The sequence below is a fragment of the Bidens hawaiensis genome, unplaced genomic scaffold (assembly GCF_021521415.1).
Source record: "Bidens hawaiensis isolate Kalapana, Puna unplaced genomic scaffold, B.hawaiensis_p1.1 tig00014686_1, whole genome shotgun sequence".
Lineage (NCBI taxonomy): Eukaryota > Viridiplantae > Streptophyta > Magnoliopsida > Asterales > Asteraceae > Bidens > Bidens hawaiensis.
The window spans coordinates 77755-89820 of record NW_027492284.1 but is presented as its reverse complement, the minus strand read 5'-3'; the positions used below and the strand labels follow the sequence as shown (position 1 = coordinate 89820).

At 35.1% G+C, this 12066-nt stretch overlaps 1 pseudogene; it reads right to left on the bottom strand.

The window, feature by feature from the left end:
- Positions 1-9105: 9105 nt before the first annotated feature.
- On the bottom strand, positions 9106-11515 carry LOC143547237 (protein FAR1-RELATED SEQUENCE 5-like; annotated as a pseudogene).
- Between the last annotated feature and the right edge of the window lie 551 nt (positions 11516-12066).

The window sequence follows — 12066 nt, the reverse complement described above, 5'->3', positions numbered from 1 at the left end:
TCTGCAGATGCTGGTGGGGTCTCATATTGATAGTTCAATGGTGGTGATCCGAATTGCCACCTCCTTTGATCTGAGTGACAATTCATCCAGCTTGATGATTCTGATTCAGTTTCCTGCTTAATTTTACTTTGCACCTCCTGTTCCTCGGAAGGATGGTAGGTTGGAATGTCGGAGGGTTAATGCTGGGGAATGTTGTCCTCGGTATTGTCAGAGATTTCTATTGGACATTATTGACTGCCTGGGAGATGCACGGGTTGACTCCCATATGGTAACACCGGATTGATTGGTTGATTGCGATTGAAAAAGCTAGTGTAATAACTATTGCTACTCTCCATATCGGATGGATCGTAATTGATTGTCGGTTTTGATCGAATGGCTACTCGGTGTCTATGACCAAAGTAGTTAGTATAAGACATCTGCATTTTAGTTAGATTAGGGATAGGAGGTTTAATAATCCTATCTTATCCCTACGAATAATAGTAACAATAATAATGGTTAACGCTTAGGTACTAATGTTTAAATACCTAATTAGCTAAAACCAATGGCTCTGATATCAACCTGTCACACCCCGACTTAGGGCCTAGGCGTGTGACCACAAGTTGGTACCTGTTTTTGTAAATATATCAGAGTTTATGGATTAATTTTAGCGGAAGACTTTAGGTTTGAATATAATATTAATTTACATTGAAAACTTACTCGGGAATTAAATACCCGAGTATCGGTTTACAAAATATACGTTTCATATTACAAGGATTTGTTTATCAAAAATGGAGCCATCTTGTCTGCGCTTCTATCTTCATATAGACTCCAATCCTTGCTAATGCTACTTATGCTTAATTACCTGCAATGGGTTGAAAAAATACGTCAGCTATATGCTGGTGAACACGTATGACTAAATAAAACATTTTGAATGACATTACAATACAAACGTAGTTTTCTTGACAATCTCAGCAGAAGCATTTCTACTTCCGGTATGTGTACCACTGCCCTACACACACAACGGTATTCCCCGAGCCAAACGACCCTGAACTGAGAACTGGTCATGACCGTTTAAACTCGCGGCTTCATTGCCTTTGATTGATTGATTGAGCTTTAACGGTTATGTTTGGATCCATACACATGCGTATTCGGTCTAAGTTGATATTATTCTCTACTTTGTATTATAACATTTTAGAGATTTTATTATCTCATGTAGACATTGATTGACTCGTTGAGACAAACGCCCGTTCGTCTCATTGAGTATAAATATGTTTTGACTGATTAAAAAGGTTAACGTATTCACCTGTACCGTCGGTGTTGGAAAAACCTTGACTGATTGATTGATTGATTGAGAATGATACTTAACCTATATACAAATAGGTTTGTATGAATGTTTTGAATGATGATTAAGCTATGATTGTAAGCTTAACCTTGAAATCGTTTATCTTTGATTGTGATTGAAAACTCTTGATTTTATGTGACGTTTGATATAACATGCTTTGGCCTAATAGGTTTTAACACGTTGGTAAGTTTCTCCAGGTAAGTAAACGGGTCCCTCGGTTGATTGGGATTTGTACGAATTACTTTTCCTTAGGCAAGAAACTTACTACTAGTGATATCCCCCTTCCAGTTACTACATGCCCGTCAAAATATCTCTTTTGCTTAACATTACTTCTTCATGAAGTGACGTTTATGAAAACATGATTGTGAATGAATATTTGTAAAATACGATCAAGGTTAAGGCCATAGCCTTGATTGATAGTCTAAGCTATAATTCAAATAACTTAAACGTAACTCCTACCTTAGATTGAATGCTTAGATTGATAATAAAAAAAGGCAGGATCTTGATCCACTCGCTTATATGATTGCTACTTGATTATGACTTTGTTTCTTGCACGAACTTCGAGAAAACAACACGTCGGCTTGCTACGGCAACGGGGCACGCTTTCCAATGCTATGTGTGTGTAAGGAGAAGTGTGTTTGGGATGAATGGAGCTCATGCCCGTCACCCCCTTTTATATCTGAAATTTGACCCCGTCGCGGTACGCGATGGGGTTCTTGTGACCCGTCGCGCACCGCGGCGCCGGACTTTTACGCCGCCTTATGCGGTTGTGACACGTGGCATGTCATATTGCGCCACGTGTCGACACGATGTTCAACACGTGTCCACTGACTCAGAAACCCCATCGCGCTACGCGATGGGTTTGAGTATTATCCCGTCGAGTACCGCGACGGGATAGGATTTTTAAAATTTTCATTTTTAGTCCCTGTACTTTCTAAGTTTAATACATTTTGGCTTAAATTAAAGAGGGTAAAAGACGCAATGTTACATATACCTTCATTAAGGCGAATGCTACAAAGGCCACCTAAAACATTGAAGATGTTGTAAGGGAAAAAAATCAATAAAGTTAATGTTTACTTGTGGGATGAATTACATAAACATAGTTCGTGAAATTACGTTTGACAGTGATAAAAGAGGACTAAGTACTTGTATTATGAAAACGTAAGGTTGTCACTCAATAATCAGTTTTATATAGTTAACCCTAATTCTCTTGTACTAAATCTCGATTGCCTATGGCACCAAGAACGGATAATCAAGAACACGGATTTACACTATAATAACAATTACTAATCAAAATCATAATCACCATAGTAATTTAATCATAGAATCAAAACACTATCTCACAAATAACATAAACGAATAACAAGTAATCAATTGAAACCCTTACAATTCGGGAGAGAACACAAAGAGTACTAGCCACACATTGTTTGATTAATCATCACCTCAATTAAGATAATCGAACGAATCATAAACCCAAACAAATGATTATAATCACCAAAGTCTTGTTCTTGCTCTCAAAAATTCGTCTCTAGCTTGTTTAGAATGAAGGATAATGAAAAGACTATGAAAAAATGATTAAAATAATGCAGGAAAATGACAGTTACGACCCGCACCGTGGCCCACGGTTCACACCGTGGGTCACGGTGTATTTTGGAAAAGCTGGACTGTGGCCCACGGTTCAATCGTGGGTCACGGTGACCCTCACGATCACCTCAGAGGTCACGGTACGGTGGCCTCTGTTCCTTTTTACACACTTGGACCGTGGCTCACGGTGGAGACCGTGGGCCACGGTGGACTTCAGCCTTGCCTTCCCGTTTTCACTTCTTTTGACCTCTCTCACGTCTCCGGTTCCTTAGGTTTCTTCGTTATTCATCATAATAGCCCCGGAACCTCCTTTGTACCTACAATTTAACGAGCACACCGTAGTCATCTAATTCCACAAGATAAACCAATTCAATACATGATTATTATGGTATTAACTCACTTAAGGGTTGTCCCATGAACCACCCGTCAATATACATTCACTCTGAAGGCGAATGCTACAAAGGCCACCTAAAACATTGAAGATGTGGTAAGGGAAAAAAATCATAATTTTCATAGACAAATCCGCGCTCATGTTAATCAAATGAGACAAAAATAAAACATAAGCAAATATTAGAATGAATCAGATTAGGATTAAAATCGAGAAATGGGCGAGCTAGGTTGATTTCTCACAACAATCCGGTCATTTCAATGTTTGAGCCGCATAGCTCAATATCGATCATCATACTTACATGCATTATTAACCACTTCGATTATAGAGCAGTTACTAATATTGTGGGTTTTGTGTATAACTAAAGTTAACTAAAATCATAATTATCATAAACAAATCCGTGTTCGTGTTAATCTAATAAAAAAAGTAAAAGAATTATAAAACACAATAAAATATTAGAATGAGTCAGGTAACTAACATTAAAAAAATCATAATTTTCATAAACAAATTTGTGTTCGTGTTCACCATATAAGGCATAATCCAATCTTACAATCAAATCAAATAGAATGAATCAGGTTGAAAATTAAACAAATGTTTCCTTACAATACATAACACCAATATTTGATCATATCATACCTTGATTAAAACATAATAATGATTTTCAATCTGTAGTGTATTGTTATTTTTATTATTTTATAGGAAAATTGGTTTTTATTGGTCCAAACTATCATCTTTTGATCACTGTCGGTCCCAACTAACGAATTGGCTGCTGACGGTCCCAACTTTTAACGTATTTGTTTCTAACGGTCTGCAACTAACAGAATTCTAACGTCGTTAGTTTTAGCTTGCCGGAAAAATGTTTTTGGCCTGAAAACACACATTTTTTTCCCGTAAACTCAACAATTTTGTCCCAAACATCATGGTAACTTTGTATCGTAACTTTAGGAACCTTTTTCTTGTAAAAGTCTCAATTATTGAGGTTGTCGGAACCCTAGAATCATCGTCGGAATCAGTTGATGGTGCTTAAGTGATGTGGTTGGCGGTGAGTCAATTGGTGGTGGTGGCGGTGTTCAGGTGGTATTTTCCGGCAAAAAAATTGACTTTCCCAGCCAAAAACGTTTTTCTGGCGACCTGAAACTAACGGCGTTAGGATTCTGTTAACCGCGGACCGTTAGGACCAAATACATTAATAGTTGGGACAATCAGTGACTAATTCGTTAGCTGAGACCGACAATGACCAAAAGGCAATAGTGTGGACCAATAAAAACCAATTTTCCTATTTTATAACAACTTTGAAATGATTATAATAAAAATAATCAGGTTGATGATCATCTGATACAAAATTAAAATCCCTAATCAGTTTAAGTTCAGAAAAAAAAACGTATGCGTGTGAATAAAATACAAAATCCTAATCAATTACTGATTTTAAAAATCAGTCGGCACAAACCTTAGGATTAAATAATTTTGAAGATTTAGGGAAGACATTTACAAAGGATTAACTTTAATCGAGATATTCAGTACCCGGAGATTCACTTAAATGTTTAATCGTTACATGGAGGATTTTGAAACCCTAGGAGAAGACAACGAAGAGAAAGAGAAATTGACATTAGTTTGATTTTAAAAACTAATAAGTACAAACCTTAGGATAATACAACTAGATAAGACGAAATTGATATCAGTTAAATGCTTAATCAGAACATATATAATGAATATAGTAGCCCTAGATGGGTTAATTTATGACCTGATTTTGTTATGACTCATGTAACTCAATGGTTTTTGACCTATGGATAGCTAAATTCATTGAGAGTAGAGAATAAGATTTTGGAAAAAAAACATGATCAAAATTCAATGTCAAACTATCAAATGTCTCCATTATCTTCTTTTATTAGAAGAGTAAGATAATATATGGTAGACTTATGCTAAAAAAAGTGTTTTTAAATCATTATTTAATATATTTTTGTCAAGAACTCTAAACAAAATCTTAATCGATCTCATGCAACACTTGTAAATGAATATCAAAAACTGTGAAAAAGAGTCCCACAATTTTTTTTGTCTCCTGCCATCAATTGATGTATTTGTCTTCGCTATAGCTTTTAATTTATGACACGTGACGATTATTGTTCATATCAGTTACTATTTAATTATTACGACTACTACTAGCTTTGAACCCGTGTAATGCACGGAGTGATTAAAAGAAATATAAATTTTAACATCTCATAAACTTTCGGGCTAATTTTGTCAATTAATAAAAGTTGAAGAACCAAAATATAAAAATATGATTTTCCAACCCGTCACGCTACGCGATGTACAAGGATCAAGTCCATCGTGCTACGCGAAGGACTTGGGAGAAAACTAAGGTTTGGGCAGTGTTGCGCTACGCGGCGAACCTATCCATTGGACCAACATGCTACACAGCATACACGTTAAATAATCAGTGAGACATGTCGAACCATATGTCAACTAGAAACATAATTGGGAATATATATACTTAAAATAAATAAAAAATGAAAGAAAATCATGTTCGTTGGGTATCTAATCAAGTGTATGTTATCTGGTAATCTAGTCAAGTAAACAGGTATAGCACAAATGATATACCTGTCCTAAACCCGCGGAAAAAATCGAAAGTAATCGCATACCCCATTAACTGGCCATATACATGTTCTAAATGTTTCAGGTTTTGGATATTCTCATCAGGTTCGAGTCTCATTGTTATCCCTAATAAACACTTAACAATCTTTAACAAAATCCAAAGTGCTTTCGATCAGTGTACGTAGTAATATCAAGTTGATCATATAGTAGTGTTCCTTCTCAAGTATCGAGAGATCTAGTCCTGTCATGAATAAATATCAAAATATGTAAATTTAAAAGTATGATTAGTAAGTGTGAGGTCGATCCGCTAGCTAGAAGCCTCTTTTATGGCCTATATATACATCCTGCAAGTCTCTCTGAGTCTTCACAACTCACCATATTAACCAGCCATGACCACTCACCGTATAACTCTCCTTCTTCTCGCGCTACTACCACTCACCACTACAGCCTTGGACGACCAGGAGATCTATGAATTCGTTGAGGCGTTCGGACTCCCGCCTGGCGTTTTACCGGATTCTGTCACATCTCACGAAATAGTGCCAACAGAAAATGGTTACAGCCTCATCATCAACCTCAAGAACGCATGTTACGTTAAGTATGGTGATTACCTTGTTCACTTCGACTCCAAGATCACCGGAACGATCTCCATCCAACAAATTACCAACTTGAAAGGGCTTACAGCGACGTCATATCCGACATGGTTAAACGTCGATGAAATAACATTAACAGATGAGGTTGATAAGATTCGTTTCTCTATCGGAGCTACCAATGTAGATATTGATTATAATCTGTTTGAGACGATTCCGACTTGCAAAGATAGCACGCTAGGTGCTTGCCATCATTCATCCAGCCTTATCTCTAAGGTATAATATTTCTTCGATCCTGAAAATTATGTATTGCTAATCAACTATATATATAACCAGTTAGATTTGAAACCTAACCAAATAATATATTATAAAAATGGTATCAATATAATACTAAACCCTAGCAAATAATATAAAAAGTTGATACTTAATTAATACTTTTAAGATTCTAGTGTGTCATCTCTAGTTCTTAATTAATTTCTGAATACTAATTAGTTAATTATATTAATAATATAAATGGGAAAAGGGAGTATAAGGCTGTTATATATCTAAGTTAGATGCAAAACTATCAAAACTACGTAGTTTTGATCTAAATCTAATTAAATCCCTAATTTCCTTGATTCCTCTTCATCATCCGTTCCCTCTCCTTAGCTTTTCCAGTGAAACCTGTAGCCAGCTTATTATGTGACACCTAGAGATCGGGGGTATTCTACTTCTCAAAATCTAATTCTTCGATCTTGGCCTAGAGAATTGTCCATTTGACGAGGTTCCTTTAGGGTTTCAATCAACTCTACTCCAAAAATTGATGAAATCCAGAGCGGTAAGCATTCTTAAATTACACGAAAGAGTAAAAGAATTCGTCTATTGATGAATTCCAATTTCTATGTAAACCTAGTAATAATTGTCAACTATAGGCTGAATGAATTTTATTATGCTTTCTTTTTGAATGATGTTGTTAATCTTAGGCTGCTACATTATTGGCACTGATGTTGTATGTTTGACAATATTCTTATGTGTTACAACGTCTATGTTGTGTATCTGTTGGAACCGCTGTTACAGATGATGCATGCATTTTCGGCCCAAAAACCGCAATTTTGATAATTATTTAATTTGATCACTGACATGTTCAATGTTGTTAGGGCTGTTAAAAATATGAGTCGAGTAAATTATATTGTAAATTATATTCTTTTGTACCTTCTGGGCCAGGTGAACAACTCAAGTTTTTATCACTAAATTAATCATTTTTATACCTTTTTACTTGTGCATAAGTCATTTGGCTTTCTTTGTGCAGTAGAAACAATGTAGCCATGGTTTTGTTGTTGCAGCAGAAGCTCTACCCTGTATCAATCTTTTCTGTAAATGCCATTTGCAGTATAGATGAAGGTATTATTCAACATCTTGCTCTAAATAATAAAAACCCCGCTTGTAAACGAGCCAAGCCGAGACAACTAGGTTTTGTGACTGAGCCGAGCCAGAGCCGAGACAGGGTTATTTAGTTTATAAATTTGGCAAAAAATATAAGTTTTTTGTCCTTTGTATATCAGTGTGTATAAAATAAAAAATATGAAAATAAATAAACTTAATGAGTTTGGATTGAGCATTTTTACGATCCGAGTTCAAGCTTGTTAAATAAATGTGCAAATACCCACACAGGCTAAGCGGTTCGTTTAACTTTGAGTTCAAGCACGGGCCCAATCTGTCTCGGCTCAGTTAAGCTTGTTTACAGCTTTTAACTATTGTGCATATTATTCTTTCCTTGTAGATTCGGTATGAAAATCGTTCATGAACAAATGATTGAGTTATGGAAGAAGCATTTTGAGGTGAAGGAAATGGTGGTGTTCTTTTGCGTCGGCTACATGCTTTGCACCAGAGGCAATTTGACATTCTAGGATATTGATATAAAAACTGTTGGGCGAGATGTGATTTGTGTGCTTGTTAGATTATAATTTGTTATGTTGTAAAGAAAGTTTACATTCTTTGTACAAGTTATCATCAAATGTTAATGTATGTTTCAATCCATGGTCTTTTACCTGTTTCATTTTAAGTTTTTGTATTGGACCCGATTAATTTTATTTTATTGTATTGTGACCCAAGTTTGAGCTTAATATTTCAAATACGAACAAGATAAATCATTTTTACAACTTAAGCATTAGCGACCCAAGTTTTAACTTGCAGCAATTGCACTTCCACTAGTCATTATCATTCCTCAGTACACTTTATACTGCTTCATGCAGCCTAGTTGGCTCAGTATACTTCATGCTGCTACAAGTTTGTCATGGAAATTTATATCACTCTTGACCTGCTTGCATTTATATATATATTGCTTACATTTTCATCCGCCTCATTTAAAACTTCTACATTTGGCCCGTTTCAGTTCATACTAATTTTAAAAATAGATCCACTAAAACATTACGAGAAAAAACCACTTTTAAAAATAGATCCACTATACTAAAACATTACGAGAAAAAACCAAAATCTTAGTATCAAATCAAATTTAAAAAAAATCAATACAGCACTCAAAAGACCCTAAAACATTACACATCTTCAAGCCCATCCACAAATCATTCTTCTCTTTCTAGTACATCTTTCGCCTAAAAGAAAATATTAAATATGAGAATAATTTTAACAAAAAAAAAAGATTAAATTTTATTAGTAAACGTAGATATTACCTTCTTTTTTGGACACCCGGTAATGTAATGACCTAGTTCCTTGCAGTAAGAACAAGCCCTCTTTTTTGGTGCTTCTAGGGAAGATTTTAATCTAGTTGCACTTTTTGGACGACCTTTTGTATTAGTATGAACTTGTGGATCACGAATAGAAATTTGAGGAATCATGTTTACTTGTAAACTTCCCATATTAGAATCTTGTGACACGCTCTCAGGCTGTTTTGACTTTGTTCGAGTACGTTGCTCTTCTAAAAACTTCAACAACATGTTATTTAGTTTTGTTATCTCAGATAGAGAGTCTCTTGCTTGCTCGACCGCTTTTCTAAAATTTGATTGAACACACCATAAAGTTAATCCACTGACCTCATTCCCACTATGTGTGTCTTCGATCCCAATAGTGCAATCAGCCAACTTATATCTAGTATCAAGTGTCCATCTAGGTAAAATATACTGATCAGGGAGGGTTTGAACATTCTTTTTCTTCAATACATATAAGATATGCTTGCATAACATCCCATATGTTTCAAACTTTGAACAAGAACAAGTAACATCTAACTTATCTGAGAGACGAAACTTAACATTTCTTCAATATATTTTATCAATATTCAATTGACCAACCTTATAGTTGATTTCTTCTAAACTCTTGCTTATTGTCTCATGAGTTAATTTTTTTTTTACTTAATAGTCCTTTTATATTTCATGGAAACATCCAAACGATTTACAATGAAGTGGCAGGTAAGCGGGCAACAAGCTGCGCCGCAACCCCCTTTTGGATAGAAGGTAGCTTCGGTCCATTCCTTCATGAATACTATAAAGAGTTGTTTAGTGTAACGTGAACCTGCTTTTGCTTCTATCGGATTAACGGAAGAAAAGTTTGGCTTGGAATTCATGCACCTGAAGTCTTCATCTTCTTCAGCAGCCCTTCGAGCCTCAACAGCTTTATCATATTGTACTACAAACTCATTCAACATGGTATTTGAATTTACATATCCATCAAAAAAAAGAATGAATGCTCTCGCTTCTTCCATTTGATGTCATACCAGCAAAAAAACAATCTTTCAAGAAAGCTTTCGCCCAATATTGACGTTGGTTATACATCTCCGTTATACAACTGCCACTTTGAAAATTGTATTTATCACATAAATATTTCCAACGAGTTTCAAAATCTTCAATCGTATTACTTTTTTTCCGTTGATTGTGTAACTCTTCAAAGTCACTATATTAAACTTTAAAAGACCGAAGATGTTCAGTCTCATGTTTTTTAATATGCCATGAACAATAGCGATGCCGAGTTTTTGGAAAAACTGTTTTGATTGCATTGCAAATAGCTTTATCTTGATCAGTAATTATCGCCAATGGATACTTATCAAACATGCACTTTAAGAAATTTTGAAATAACCATTCAAAAGTATCTTGCTTCTCATTTTCCAATAACGCACCACTAAAAAGTACAAATTGGCCATGATGATTCACCCCGACAAATGGGGCTAATGGCATCTTAAATTTGTTGGTCATGTATGTGACATCAAACACAACAACATCCCTAAACTTTATATACGATTCTCTTGATCTCCCATCAGCCCAGAAAATATTTCTTGGAGACCCATCATCAAATAAATCCACAACAAAATAAAGGTTCTGATCTTCTAGTAATTTATCTTGAAAATGTTTAATAAGCCCGTAGAACTTCTTACCTTTGTATTGTTTTTGTTGATCGACTAAGACGTCAGAACATTGTTTTGATGTAACATTATTTTCATGTGGACTTTTCATGGCATTTATGACCTTCTTGATTTGACAAGGTTTTAACCTGGATTGACCTAGTTTTGCCATTAGAGATTTGCAAGCCAATGAGCGGTGAAACTTCCCATGAGACTGGTGTTTCAATACTTTGGTCGGAGAAACAGTAAGCTCATGATTGTGTGAATCATTGAACACATCCACAAACCATTTACCATCTTTTCTTTTTGAAATCCGAATACATGCGTTATATCCGGTCCTTAAATCCTTTCGACGTTTTTTAACGTCTCCTACTGAACTTTTACACTTCAAATCTTTAAAACCTTCTTTATTGCATACATAAATTCTTCTATAATGCTCATTTGTTGTCCTATTTTTATAAGCATTATGGATACGTACTCCAAATCCATGTGCAAACGCATAGTGATTGTAGAAATCATAAGCATCATCAGGAGTATCAAAAACTCTTCCCATTATGTAATTAGCTTCTTTCTCAAACGCAGAATCCATGTCATTTCTTTTTTCTGTTTCAACATCTGAACCGCTATTAATGACCAAAAGGCCTTCTGAATCAATACGATCAATTAGATTTGTTTCAAAAGCTTCAACCGGTGGCTGAACTTCTAAATCCATTGTTGTAACTGCTATGTATAAGAAAAATGAACAAGGTTATTAATTATTATAGTACACATATATATACAGAATTAAAAAAAATTCGTTTAAAGAAAAAAGAAATAACAATGGAGTTATTAATTATTATAGTACACATGTATATTAGAGTATGGATATTATCGTACTAATATAAAGAACTAAGCTACTTATTTATACCGACCTCCTGATGCAAAAGGTTATTGAGAATTCTGGTTTCAATGGAGTTGAAAATTTTCTAACCCCTGGTCGCAAGTTTTTTTAGGTTTACAAAGGGATTGATATTGATGGAGAAGATCGCCATAGGGAGGAAACTGAACGGATGATGAAGAGGAATCAGGGAAATTAGGGATTTAATTAGATTTGGATCAAAACTACGTAGTTTTGATAGTTTTGCATCTAACTTAGATATATAACAGTCTTATATTCTCTTTTCCCAATATAAATATGCAAATTAATCGTAGTCTAATTATGATAAGAATTGTTGATTTGCAGCTTCCGATCAAGGTGAAAGAAGCTGTTAGAATGATCATGGACTAGAAGTTG